This window comes from Marmota flaviventris, chromosome 17, assembly GCF_047511675.1.
Source record: "Marmota flaviventris isolate mMarFla1 chromosome 17, mMarFla1.hap1, whole genome shotgun sequence".
Taxonomy (NCBI): Eukaryota; Metazoa; Chordata; class Mammalia; order Rodentia; family Sciuridae; genus Marmota; species Marmota flaviventris.
The window spans coordinates 22,522,484-22,537,617 of NC_092514.1; the positions used below are offsets into that span (position 1 = coordinate 22,522,484).

The following is a 15,134-nucleotide window of genomic DNA, read 5'->3' on the forward strand; positions in this document are numbered from 1 at the left end:
ATCTGTGCCAAACTATAGCACATCAAGATGACCACAGTGAATAATAATGTAGTGTATGTTGCAAAATAGCTAAAAGAGGATTTTAAATGATCCGGTCACAGGAAATGATAAATGTTTGACCTGAGAGATATGCTAATTACTCTGATTTCACCATTATAAAATGTATATTTGTATCAAAACATCACACTGTGTCCTATAAGTCTATACAACTATGTGTTAAGGAAAAGAAAATAAAACTAGAGGCCAGCTGGCAAGGCCCAGTCTCAGGGGTAGGTTGCAGCCATGGACTCTCCATGGGAGGAGCTGGCACTGGCCTTCTCCTGCACGTCCATGTTCCCCTTTTTTGTCATCACCCACATCTGGTGTCTGTGATGGCACTGAAGCATCAGCTGGTAGGAGTGGAAGGGGCATGGAAGAATCCTGTTTCAAGCTGGTCTACTGCTATGCTCCTGATTTGGTGGAGGAATTTTAACATGTGTACTGCTTGAATAGCCTCCACTGAGGTTTCTTGCAAACCACATTAATATTTTACTGGCATCTTCATTCTGGTATATTACATAGATTTTTGCCCATGGGACCTAAATTCCCAGGACTATTCATTCTTATCTGCTCAACTTCTGGCTGTAGGAATGAAGGAGTGATCAGAACTTGGAAAATAGAAGGTGGAGTCACACATGCTAATAGCTATTACCAAAATGGCTGGTCAGTCATGATAGCTATTGGATGGGCCCAAGGTGCAGCTGGTATCACTATCATGAATTCTGAACAGTTGGTAAAGGAGACTGGAAACCAGAGATGATGAATGGCGAAAGATGTCCTATCCTTCCAAGGTAACCTTGCTGGGGTCCCTTCACATTTCAGCACACCAAGCATCTGACCACATCAAAGCATAATCTTATGTTCCTTTATACCATCTTTCTTGTGGCCAAAAAAGATAACCATCATAGTTACACAGTTTTCTTCTATGACTCTTAGTCCTTTTGAATATATATTGAGTTGGCTGCTCTTTGGCAGCAACAGTTTTCATTGTATGAAAAGAAATGTGGAACAAAATCATCTTCTAATGGTTCAGATAATGTTAAAAGGAAATATACTAAGAACACTGAGTAAATTTACTTGAGCTCTAGAAGGCAAAAAAAAAAGAAAATTATTTTCTACCTTTCAGATTGTGATAAATATTTCTATGCAGATGATGTGAAATTACGATTATATATAAGGAACGGACCCCACAGTGTGATCTCCAGGGAAGACTGAAGTGACTTTCACTGAACCTTCCCAGGAATAGCAAAGACAGCGCACAGCACCCTGGTGAGGAGCCCTGCCTTGTGTCTCTTTATTTTGGCTTGTCCCAGGTGGACGCAGTCCCGTGTCTTGGCAAGGAGCCTTCAAAAAACAAGATGAAAAGGAACGGAGAGAGTGAAGAAAAGAGGGTCCTGGAGAGAAAGGTTGAAATGCTGAAGAAAGGAGAGGAGAGGAAGAAAGGTGGGAGAGAGGAGGAGAATTTAAAAAGCAAGGACAGCCTGTCTACTAATCCCTGCCAAGAAGCAAGAGAGGTGGGGTGTTGGCCTGGGTGGGTGAGAGTTCCAGCGGCCCTGCCGCTGCCTGGAGCCAGTGCCTAGGGAGTCAAGGCTCCCTGACCTGTCAGACCTGTCATCTGCAGCAGCCAGGCCTTGGCACAGCAGGGAGGCCTGCTGCAGAAGCCCATGCCATGCATCACTGCAGCTGGGTCCACAACCTCAATTTCCCACTACTCAACCTCCATTGAGAAAATGGAAGTGGGGCAGACATGAATGAATGGTGGGAATATAGAATTGACCAATAGCATTAGATCATTTCCAAACCTGATTGGACAAAGTCTGGACCAATAGCATTGGTACATTTTTCAAACCCTAATTAGCATAACTTTGAGCCAATCACAGTGACCCAAGGGCTATATAAGACCTCTTGCCAGCCACATTTCGTAGAAGGTAACTGAAGACAACGGAGCAGAAGAAGACTGCGGAGCAGAAGCCGACGGCGGAGCAGAAGCCCACGGCCGACGGCGGAGCAGAAGCCCACGGCCGACGGCCGACCAGAAGCCCACGGCCGACGGCCGACCAGAAGCCCACGGCCGACGGCCGACCAGAAGCCCACGGCCGACGGCCGACCAGAAGCCCACGGCCGACGGCCGACCAGAAGCCCACGGCCGACGGCCGACCAGAAGCCCACGGCCGACGGCCCACGGCCGACCAGAAGCCCACGGCCGACCAGAAGCCCACGGCCGACCAGAAGCCCACGGCCGACCAGAAGCCCACGGCCGACCAGAAGCCCACGGCCGACCAGAAGCCCACGGCCGACCAGAAGCCCACGGCCGACCAGAAGCCGACGGCCGACCAGAAGCCGACGGCCGACCAGAAGCCGACGGCCGACCAGAAGCCGACGGCCGACCAGAAGCCGACCCATCCTCACACAGTGCTGAGGATTCCATTCTTCGCGTTTGTGGGAGAAGACCTTTAAAAGAAAACGACGTTGAGGGTGAGTTGCTGGGGTGTGCTGCTCTGCACAAAACACCTCTATTTTATTTACTTATTTTTATGCGGTGCTGAAGATGGAACCCAGGGCCTAGCATGTGCCAGGTGAGCGCTCTACAGCTGAGCCACAACCCAAGCCCCCCAAGTCTTGAACGTTGTTATAGTGAATTTTTGCTTCTTGTAGTTGTTCTTGTTAGTGAATCTATCGTTGAGGTATCTGAAAGTTAGGTTTCCGGATCCTGATGTAAGAAAACGTAGGGTAGCTAGTACTAAGTTCAGGAGGAACCAGGAAAAAATATGCAGGGAAGACAAAAAGATGTCACAAATTTTTATAACTTGTAATTTGATTTTTGGTTATTTTGAAATGCTTTTAAATTTCTCTTGAGATTTCTTATTTGTCTCATGTCACTTTAGAAGTTTGTTGTTGTTTTTACCCTTCCAGTTTTCAGGGCTTTTCACTATCTTCCTATTGTCAGTTTCAAGTTTATTCATTGTGATCTGAGATTAGGCACTGTAATTTCTACTTGTATGTTTGTTAAGGTGTATTTTATGGTCCAGAATGTGGTTTGATTTGGCTGGTGTTTCATGTGGGCTGGAGAGCAAAATGTATAATTGCATAGATGGGAATTAAATACAGCTAATTAGTATTAGCACAATGGTGTCAGACTAATTAAATTAAGAAAAAATTTGTTTTTGCATTTTTCTTTCACTTACTCTTTGTCAAATACTCATCATGACTTTATGTCGATCTGTTTTCTGAGCTGTGTTATTTTCTTTTTCCTCTGAGGCATTCCTTTTAATAGTTCTTGCAGGGCAGGTATACTGTCAAAGAATACCTCAATTTTTGTTGAGAAAGTCTTGATCTCTGCTTCACATTTGAAGGATAATTTTACTGAATACAGAATTTTTAGGTGGGTGGTTTTTATGTTTCAATGCTTTAAATATTTTGCTGCATTTTTTGTTAGATTTCTTAGCAATGTCTGATAAATTCCATGCTTGCTCCTAAAGAGCTAAGGTGGTTTTTTTTTTGTTATCTACTTTTATTTTTATTTTTTTTAATTTTTTATTGTTGGTTATTCAAAACATTACATAGTTCTTGATATATCATATTTCACCCTTTGATTCAAGTGGGTTATGAGCTCCCATTTTTACCCCATATACAGATTGCAGAATCACATCAGTTACACATCCATTGATTTACATATTGCCATACTAGTGTCTGTTGTGTTCTGCTGCCTTTCCTATCCTCTACTATCCCCCCTCCCCTCCCCTCTTCTCTCTCTGCCCCCTCTACTGTCATTCATTTGTCCCCCTTGTCTTATTTTTCCCTTTCCCCTCACTTCCTCTTGTATGTACTTTTGTATAACCCTGAGGGTCTCCTTCCATTTCCATGCAATTTCCCTTCTCTCTCCCTTTCCCTCCCACCTCTCATCCCTGTTTAATGTTAATCTTCTTCTCATGCTCTTCAACCCTACTCTGTTCTTAGTTACTCTCCTTATATCAAAGAAGACATTTGGCATTTGTTTTTTAGGGATTGGCTAGCTTCACTTAGCATAATCTGCTCTAATGCCATCCATTTCCCTGCAAATTCTATGATTTTGTCATTTTTTAATGCAGAGTAATACTCCATTGTGTATAAATGCCACATTTTTTTTATCCATTCGTCTATTGAAGGGCGGGCATCTAGGTTGGTTCCACAGTCTTGCTATTGTGAACTGTGCTGCTATGAACATGGATGTAGCAGTGTCCCTGTAGCATGCTCTTTTTAGGTCTTTAGGAAATAGACCGAGAAGGGGGAATAGCTGGGTCAAATGGTGGCTCCATTCCCAGCTTTCCAAGAAATCTCCATACTGCTTTCCAAATTGGCCGCACCAATTTGCAGTCCCACCAGCAATGTACAAGTGTACCCTTTTCCCCACATCCTCGCCAGCACTTGTTGTTGTTTGACTTCATAATGGCTGCCAATCTTACTGGAGTGAGATGGTATCTTAGGGTGGTTTTGATTTGCATTTCTCTGACTGCTAGAGATGGTGAGCATTTTTTCATGTACTTGTTGATTGATTGTATGTCCTCCTCTAAGAAGTGTCTGTTCAGGTCCTTGGCCCATTTGTTGATTGGGTTGTTTGTTATTTTATTGTCTAATTTTTTGAGTTCTTTGTATACTCTGGATATTAGGGCTCTATCTGAAGTGTGAGGAGTAAAGATTTGTTCCCAGGATGTAGGCTCCCTATTTACTTCTCTGATTATTTCTTTTGCTGAGAAGAAAACTTTTTAGTTTGAGTAAGTCCCATTTGTTGATTCTAGTTATTAACTTTTGTGCTATGGGTGAAGTGGTTTTTTTTAAATAGAACTTCTTTCAATTTATTTTTCTTTATATTTGGTTATCCACATTTTGAATATGGTATGCTTAAGGTATTGATATTTTTTACATTTATACTGATTGATGTTTTATGAGATTTCTATAAAGATCCGATGAACATGGTAAAGAAAATTAAGATTTATAAGTTAGGTATAGAGCTATCAAATAGATATGGTCCATGATGGAACATGGACCATATGTAATTTGAAATGTTCCAATTACTACATATAAAATGCTGGAAATCATAGTAACTATGAGTGGTAATGGCTATATTAATTAATTTGACCATGGTGATTAATACATGATACATACATGATAAGTGCACATATATCTGTGTGTATACATACATATAACCGTTTTGCATACCTGAATATATATATAGTTTTATGTGCTGATTAAACATTTTAAAGTAAAAAATAAAAATCAACAAATTTAATTAATTTATTAATTAAATTAAAGGTTAAATTGGTTTCCGTTAGTAGTGAGGTGGTTCTAAGAGACCATGTGTCAGATAGTGGTTCTGGAATCTGAAATTAAAGTTGAGGTAGCAACTCAATAGTATCACATGACTTTTCAGTTTCTTGGTTATAGGATGCTGGAGAATATGGGGTCCTTGTCTCTGTAGTGTTAAGTTCTATTCATAGCTCCGCTAGTCAGGAAATAACAGATCTGGAATTAACTTTGATGTTGAGCTCACCGTTTTCCCCTCCCTCTTCTTCTCAATATTTGTTGGGTCAACAAGGAAATATATATTCTGCACCAACTGTGTGCGGGATACACAGCATTCTGGCCTGAGTAAAATCTAGGCCCTGTCTCTGACCTATGGAGCTTAGAGTTTCGTTGAAGAAATAGACAGTAAGAAAGCAATTATACAAATAAATATGTTGTCACTACCAATGACAAATTTTGTGAAAACAAGTATAGGATACGGTGATAATTGGAGAGGGACAGTGGTGGCTCATTGGGAGGTATTTGGAGCTCAAGACACATTACCAATAAGAAAATGTAAGAAGCAAGCATCTTTGGGACCCATTTTGCCCTCAAATCCTTGGATCTTTAATAACTCAGGCATTCTAACATCGACACGTGAGATTGCCATTTTAACTTCAAAGAAGTTGCTTGAGCCAGGGTGTTGGGATTGCTGCCCCATTTCCCAAGGCCGTTCAGGTTTCTACTGCTGAGACTTGTGCCTACAATCCCTGCTTGCACTGAAAAGCTGAAACAGGATCCAGTGGTTGCTTTTCCTTTCCCAGTACAAAGAAATCAGAGCTGGGTTATTTAGTGTAAACCTCTCCTCTGCTCAACAAATGTTGAACTATTTGTGCTCTTCTCTGCATGATAAAGCAAGAAGCTTGGTGAGGCTAGAGGTTGCAACTATTCAAGTAAAGGTTTGTGATTAAAAACCCATTGTAGGGATTCCACAAATATTTGAATCCAATTGATTTGCTAGTTCTGTGGAGTAGGGACAGAATCTGGGCTGAGCAGTTAAATCTGCACAGGTTTTCCCTTTTTCAGTGTGTGCTCGATACTCCAGAATCTTTCAATTGTATGTGTGTCCTGTTTGTCTGATCCCTGAAAGATTTTGTTGTTCTTGTTGTACTTCCTCCTCCTTCCTTCCTTCCTCCTTCCTTCCTCCCTTTCTTCCTTCCTTCTTTCCTTCCTTCCTTCATTTCTTTATTTTTGGTATGGAGCATTGAACCTAGGATTGCTTCACCACTGAACTACATTCCAGCCCTGCAGCCCCCATTTAAAAAAAAAATATATATTTTGAGACAGGTTCTCACTAAGTTGCTTAAGGTCTTGCTAAGTTCCTGAGGTTAGCCTCAAAATTGAAATCTTCCTGCCTCAGCCCCCTGAGTTGCTGGGATTAAAGGTGTGCACCACCACACTTAGCTCTCTGAAAGCTTTTGAGTATGTTATCCCTGATCAACTCAGCCCTAGGTGCTCAATTCATTTGTTTGTGCCTTTTATTGGTAAGGGAAAGACTTCCTCAGTGGGTCCCCTCTTTGGGATCTATCTATCTCTCTTGAAAATATTTCACCTTTTGTCTCCATGACTCGATTTTCCATCTACTTTTGTCTTTTGGCTGACTCCTCATTCCCCTCTTTTTCTTATTTGAGGTCCTTTTTGTGTTGTGTTCCCAGATAGCCATTTTGTTCCTCAGTAGCTTCCCCTTTCCTTCAATGCTTTGCCATCCCCTGGCCTCTCTTTTCTTCTCACCCATCATACCCTTCCTTTCCTTCTCCTTCTCATCTACTCCACTCCATCCCATATTAATCAAAGGCCCATTCTTTGCCTTTGAGACTCTGACAAGGTGGGCTTCAGGTTGGAGTTGGAGATGTGCTGGGGAAATGCCCCAGTTACACAGCTGATGGGAAGGCATAAACCCTGCTGTGTTTCAGGGACATGGTGATGAAGGACCCAAACTAAATGCATCAAGACGCAGCTGACCTACATTTAAGATCTTGAAATAAGTGATAGATACCCTATGTTTGGAGAAGAGAGGAGCCTGCGGGGCTGGCTGGAAAAAACCAATCCAGCAGAACCTATCTTGTAGAAGAGAAAACTATCATGTCTGTAGATCTGGAAGAGGCCCAATCGCATGTATACCTGTCAACACACGTATCGTGTTGGCATTGTATGCCATCTATGAGCTGTGTAAGGACAAATTTGTGAACTTTTATAAAGGCATGTGAGCTGGAAACTCTGATTCTCTACTTTTTCTAGAACTCTCTGGGTGAATTGCAACCTGTACTACGTGTGAAACTGTCATACACAGCCAAGGTGAGCAATTTTCCCAAGTGGAGGAAAAGTTACTGCTCCTACTCGATTACCTTTTCCAGGTGTCTGTGCACCTAACTGACTAAATATGCTACAGACTGTAGAACGTTGGGAATTTATAAATGACCTGATATGCAAATAGAGCAGAAGTCATAGATATTTACTTCTATCTTGTTCCCAATCCATTAGATACTAACTTAGATTTAAACTTGATTTTCTTCAGAAATACAGTTGGATCAGTTATTGAATAGTACTTCTGTTCCTGTCTTTGAATAGCATTTTTCAGATGGGTCACACTTAAATCAATCTTTCTGGCAAAAAATGAAAGAACCTTGAGTTTTATTGTATCTCAGTGGTGGTGAAATCAGTCTTTAACAAACAGTTAATGTAAGAACTGTGCACATAATAAATAGACCTAGGATTCCAGCTGGCATGGTGTCTGATTTTAGATTGAATGACAACCAGCTATGGTATTTTCTGTTTTCAAGGGATGGTGGGGGGAGAGTCACAGAAATGGAAATGTAGGGTTTTTTTCTTTTTTTTTTAAAAAAAGATGCTATTTAAAATAGTCTTGAGCGTGAAGTGCCCTATTTTTGGATTTAGGTCATTTGACATGCTTTTTCAAGATGAAAAAAAAAAAAAAAACAGACCAGGGGTAGCTGCATTGGAGGTTAACATCAGGAGGACTCTGCCCAGTGTGGGAACTTGTTTTTCTACTGCCTTGGCTGCTACACAGGCAGCTCAGTGACTCTGCCTCTTCCCTAGCCCCTCTGAGAACACCATCTTCCAGACTGGGGAGCAGAATAGAAACCAAATGAGTCTTCCCACTTCAGGTACAGCTCTGTGTTTTATTTCCTCATTACTCATGCCAGTAGACAGGAAGCTTCAGATGCTAGACCATAGCTCTGCCCTTAAACCCCCTCTCTCTCATTCCCTACTTCACTTTCTTAGGCAGAAGTCCTGACAGGGATCTGGCCCCAAGGATTATAAAGATATTTGCTTCTTTTTACTCATCTTCCAGTATTTCATCAGCAAGGGATGCTGGAACATTGTGAGTGAGAGCAGGACAGAAACCTTGAGAAATAAGGGGGTCCTTTGGCTGTGCACATTGGATGCTAAGATTCACGTGCTGGGGTGTGCCCTCCTCAGACAACACTGCTTCTTACACCTTCACTCACCAGCTCACCACAGGGGAGTTCACATGTTTCAACAGCCATAACACATGTTCCATCCCAATAAGAGACACCAGATTTCCACTAGGCCTTTTAATATCAATCCACCTTAGATCTCTTCTGTTACATCTGTCATATGTTTTTAATATCTCAATATATACAAAGTCATCTTATTTTTTAAATCTCTACCAGGTAGATGTTTGTATATTAATACCTTTAGTTATTATTTGAGAACCTCATTTATCTCAAGTAACCTAATCGGGAGCAACTTAAAGTGTGAAGCTCTTTTAAATGTCACTCAGATGTAATAAAGGTGTTCAGTGGTGGATTTACCAGTAGGAATTTGATCTGTTTTGAATTTTCTGTCTACTCTGTTATTGTTGATCATTTCCAGGGTTTCACCTCATGCACCTTAGATATTGAATACAGATCTATAAAAATTGGTGTGAATATAAACAGGTAGAAAGGAAGGCGCAGAGTGTCGGGGAAATGCTCAAAGATCTCCAGCCACCAACAGGCCTCAGAGAAACTCTTTTAACAATTAGCTAGCCCTTGTTAGTCACACAGAAGATTTCACTCACTTGGTAGCTAGTGGGCTCAGACACAACTTTTAAAGTACCTTCCAAGTAGGGGTGTCATATCAATCCTATCAGAAGGCTATCTCCAGGCTCCATTCTTTTAATATCAATCAAGGACCCACAATCATGTTTGTCTAAGCCATTAACTTTTACTTATATTTTAATCTTTGTCCTCTTTCCCAGTAGATTACTTTTTCTTAAAGTGACAAGGAGCCGTCAATTGGCTTGGTGTCGTGGCATTTCTGTATCCTCCTCCCTTCTGCTAGTGATGGTCTAAAATTTGGGGGCCAATGGCTATATGCTGGACCGGTAGTCAGTGACGGGTATGATCCAATTGCAGTGGTATCAACCTAAGACAGGAGGCTGACGCCTAAAGGTCAGTTTTCCGATGACGGGTAAGAACCATATGTTGAATTGGACAACCTACCAGGCACGGTCCTTAAGCCACATTAACCTCACTCCCCCACTGGCACCAAGGCCAAATTTGGGGGCCAACAGAGGTGAGGCAAAGAACCTCACCCCCCTACTGGTGCATAGACCTATCCACAAGTATGGCTGTATGCTGGACCGGTAGTCAGTGACGGGTATGATTCAATTGCAGTGGTATCAACCTAAGACAGGAGGCTGACGCCTAAAGGTCAGTTTTCCGATGACGGGTAAGAACCATATGTTGAATTGGACAACCTACCAGGCACGGTCCTTAAGCCACATTGCTTGTTGTTTAATTAATCAGAAGGGGGGAGATGCTGGGAGCCATTAGCCAAGTAAGTAGGTATGACAATTTCCTTGCCAGCGTACCCCATGTTGCAGTGACATTGAATGTAGGTGACCTTGCTCAAGGACCAGGGCGGATTAGGGTGTTCCGGGTTTAAGATAATCGTGTTTAGGGCGTTCCCAGTTTAGGTTCCAGGTTTAAGGTTTAAGATTATTCCTCCTGGGAATAGGGCGTATCCTGCTGCCTGAGTTCCCCTTGAGTTCTCACGGGATTCAGACAATATATTTTGGGAGACAGAAGCCCAGTGGGTGTGGATTTGGGCAGAGAACGTGGATTTCCCCAGAACGTGATTGTAGACGGCTGGTGTGAGTTCGGGAATAAAGAGTTGCTGTTTGAATCTACAAGCTGTGTGGTGGCTCGTGATTGTGTGCCCAGCCAGACACACTGCGGCATTTGTGCCCAGCCAGACTGTGGCATTGACAAGATCTGCGGTCATGTTTTTATTCATTTAACATGTAATTATTGACTAACCTGAGCTGGACTGAGTTCTGTGCTGGAGGTAGATCTTTGACAAGGCCAAGCTTCTTCTACCTTCCTGCATGTTAGGTTATACTGAGGGAAGATAGTTCACCCTCCCCATACACACAGAGATTAATAAAATGAAATAATACCAATTATTAGTATTGTGAAGGAAGTTAATGAAGGATGAAGAGACGAAACTGGATCAGAGCAAGTTAAGTATGAGGATGAGGAGAACTCTGTGGAAGAGTGTTATAGTTCAGGATTGAGAAATGAGAAGGCCAACTGTAGAAGGAAGGTGGGGAGAGAATTCCAAATCAAGGGGCCAGTGTGTGCAATGGTCCCACGTGAGAAAGAGCTTAGTCTGACAGATGGTAAAAAACAAAACAAAAAACAGTTGTCATATTACAAGTGTGAAGAGCTGAGCAGTGGGCCTCTGAGATAGCAGAAGTGTGCTTGGGTTTTATTTCTAGGGCAATGCAGAGCTATTAGTGGGCTTTAAGTGGAGAAGAAACCAATGTGCTGGCTTTGAGACAAGAAGGCTGCTGCCAGGAGAATTGCCCGAGAGGGAGAGGCTCCCAGGTTGAAGACTGATGTCTCAGTGTTGGGCAGGGGTGACTGGAGTGTCACTGAGAATAGCAGCAGCAGATGTTGCTAAATCCACACATTGGGCAGGATTGAAAGAGGAAAGGTCTCTACTCTATTCAGCAACAGAGGAGATACTTCTGTGGGGTCCAGTTTGTGTGAGTGGGGAGTAGGTTGGCCATTAGAGCTACATCTGCCCTTGTTAGGTTGGAGCCTTGTTTCATAAAGGGTACAATGCATAGGCAGCTCTTCTGGCAAGATAATATAATAACATAATGGTTATATTACACAGTGAGATTATATGTCTTTGGATTTTGATATTGGTTAAAATTATGTATATGAAATGTGCACACTTATGCAATATGGTTGTGTTTTAGGCTAGAGCTTCTTGGTTCCCTATCAAGTCATTTAGGGAGAGAAAAAAATTTTTTTGACAATATGGGTGTCCCAGTCTTTTTTCTGTTCCTACACAAAACACCAGAGGCTAGTGATTTGTAAAAAAGAGAGATTAATTTTACTAACAGTTCTGGAAGTCCAGGAACATGATATGACAAGGAGTCAGCCTCTGGTGAGGGCCTGGTGCTATAACATACCATGGCAGAGAAGTGAAGGGTAGGAAGCAATCACGTGTGAAAGGAGCATGTGTGCAGGGAATCAACAGAGAGGTTCCAGGCTCACTTTATAACAACCCACTCTGGTGGAAACTTATCCAATCCTGTGAGACCTGAAAGATCTAATCCAGTTTCTAGAGAATTAACCTATTCTCTTGGAAAAAAAAAAAACATTTAATTTATTCAAGAGGATGGTGCCCTCCATGAGCTAATCACCTCCCACTGAGCCCCACCTCTTTAATGTCCCACCACACCTCAGTCTAACTCTGTTGGAGACCCTGATTCTAACACAGGAAGCTTTAGGGAACAGATCACACCCAAACCACAGCAATGGGTGTTACTTTAATGTCTTTGTATAATTTTGTTACTTACAGAAGTCACATGCCCAACCTGTATAAAAATGTAGGAGATGAATTGATAAGAGAATGTGATGTATAATATGTAACTCAAGGGACATGCTGTCTGAGTTCCATTCTCAGACCCACATTAGTTACCTCTGTGAGCACCCACGATATAATGCAGATAACAATGGTGCCTACTTTAATAGAGTTGGTGTAATCCCATGATCACATCCAACCTTCAGCCTGATGCCTGCAGTATGTAAGGAAATAGTAAATGTTAACTGATTGTGGTAATTTCAGCATTAGAAAGTAATCTAGACTTGCTTTTGTTTTCCTCTCTTGTTTTACAGAGGAGAAAGCCTTAGCCTTGTGTTTCATGAAATATGTCACTCAGCTTGTTAGGGATAGTCCCAGACTTGGGGTACTCTTTTCTTTAAACCCTCAGTGACTGCTCTGCAGAATTCCTTTTCCTTAGAAGAATGACATGTCACCACATGCTAAGACTGAATTTGGATGCTGTAGGGTGGGGTGGGAGGGATTGAGATATCTGGAAAGAGAGAGAATACCACCCTCCCAAATGCAGAATACTGGTAAGATAAAGAAAATCAGAGACATGTGAAGTATGAAATGGAAAAGAAGATGCCTATCTTTGGATTGAAAATCTGAGATTTGTTAGGAAGATGAATCGGCTAAGAATCCAAAGCTAAGTATTATCTACAAAAATACTTAATAATAAATTAGACATCACTAAGACACAAATTCAAGAATGGGCTGCTTCCAGAGGGTCTTAAAATCTCTGTAACTTTAATTTGATAACAAAGAAACCTTGAAAACTTTGGGATGAGAAAAACCATCACGAAGGGTGAATGAGACACAGCAGAAATACTCAAAATGTCAAACATTTCACTTAAGTAGAATTAGAGCATCTCCTGGGACTTCATATGTGTGTAATGTTTCTCAGAAGGAAAATAATTATATTCAGGTTTATTGAGGGCCTGAGAACGTGGGTATTAAGAATGGGGTCATGCAGTCTGCGCACTCTTTTTTTTTTTTTTTTTTTTCTTCGAAAAGCCTTTGGCAAATAGAGACAGCAGAGAGTCCTGCATCCTTATACCCATAGAACACATTCATTGAAATTATTAAAAGGAAACTCTGTAGAAAGCTCAGCTAGGAACATAAATTGATGTCATATTTAGAAAGAAGAAAAACGGGTGGGAAAGGATAGAGTAACTGGAAAGGTTTCAAATCAATGAACAATCCAAATGGCAAAGAATTCTATTGCTAAAAACAGTCTAAAGCAATTCATGTAGGTATCTTTCCAGCAAATGAGTGTCTACTAAGTACAAATAACTGTTAAGAGTTCTGAAAAACATAGATGTGGAGAAACCATGAATCTTACCCCCAAAGAGCTCAGAGTTCAGTCAGAAAGATGACAATCATGCCTCCACCCATTTATATGTGGGGTGTTCATTAAGCATGCATGAAACAGACTACACTTTCTCCACATCCAACCTTGATCACAGACACTGCACATCAACCCTGCCCTCTTTCCACTCAATTGTCCATTACTCTGCAACCAGTTGCATCCAGATTATCATCTTTTGTACATTTCTGTCATTTCTTATCTCAAAGTTTTAAGATTCCTTGAGCATTCTGTTTTATATTTCTCATAACACCTAGGAAAGCAGCTTACACTTAACAGGCAAGATAAATGATTCTCTTTGTTTGAGTCAATACTAAAATAAAACCTAATCTGTAAAACTACATTATTTTTCAGTCAATGATACCAAAATCTGATCAGATTTCTAATTCAAGGAGTTCTGAGGAAAGGAGTTTGGGGACCTAGAGAGAACTCCGGTTTTAAGAAGAACTTATTTCATGAGACAGAGAATTAGAGCCATAGAGTATCAGGAGGGGGAGACCTGGAGAAGGGACATAACTGAGAGAGTCACAGGTTTTATTTCATAGTGGCAGGGCTGGGACAAGGATACAGCCACTGTGACTTGAGATGAGGAGTGAAGTGTAGGGGCAGTAAGTTATTTTATCAGGATAGACATGAATCAGACAAAATGAAGGCCTGAAATATGAACCATCTTCTACAAACTACTAATCCCTTGGTAGGTGTGGGGTGGGTTGACATGGAGCATGCAGTGGAAACCTGGAGGAGTTAGGGTATGGACATTCCTGTTGTTCTTCCTAGGCTTCATTGGTCTCACTTTCCAAATCTGTAAAGTGGACATAAATTTTATATTTCTGGGAACATCATGGAACTTGATTTTTTCTTAAATGAACATAAAGCACTTAGAATCATTCTAGGTAGAGACGGAAGACTCAAACTTTTATTGTTTTTATAATTTTAACCACAATAATACATAGTCATATGTCTTATACATGCCAGGCAAGTGCTCTATCTCTGAACTATAGCTTTAGCTCTCATTTACTTTTCTTTTCTTTTTTTTCTTTTCTTTTGTACCAGGGATTGAACTCGGGGGCACTCAACCACTGAGCCACATCCCCAGCCCTTTTTTGTATTTTTAAATTTAGAGATAGGGTCTCACTGAGCTGCTTAGTACCTCTCTGTTGCTGAGGCTGACTTTGAACTCAAGATTCTTCTGCCTCAGCCTCCCCAGCTGCTGGGATTACAGGCCTGCACCACCACACCACTACCAAAAGTAATTAATTAATTAAACTATTAAATAAAGTATAGGCTGGCTTCTTCACATTCTTTTGAGGCAGGTTTTAGGTTTTGGCTTATTTCTCTTCCTACACCCCTACACATCCTAAATTCAACTCAGTTTCAAAGCTTTTCCTTTAGAATTAAATCAGCAAAACCCCTCAAATTGACATAATAGTGTTTTGGGTGTCTTTTTGTTTTGAGTTGTAGGCTTATGTCTCTGAGTTCTTGCCTTAGGGATTTTGGTGCAGTAATTTTTTTTGGGGGGGGGCAGTTGCTAGGATTTCAG

At 41.4% G+C, this 15,134-nt stretch overlaps 1 pseudogene; it reads left to right on the top strand.

Moving 5' to 3' along the window:
• The first annotated feature begins 282 nt into the window (after positions 1 to 282).
• On the top strand, positions 283 to 1,110 carry LOC139702485 (trimeric intracellular cation channel type B pseudogene; annotated as a pseudogene).
• Positions 1,111 to 15,134: the final 14,024 nt, after the last annotated feature.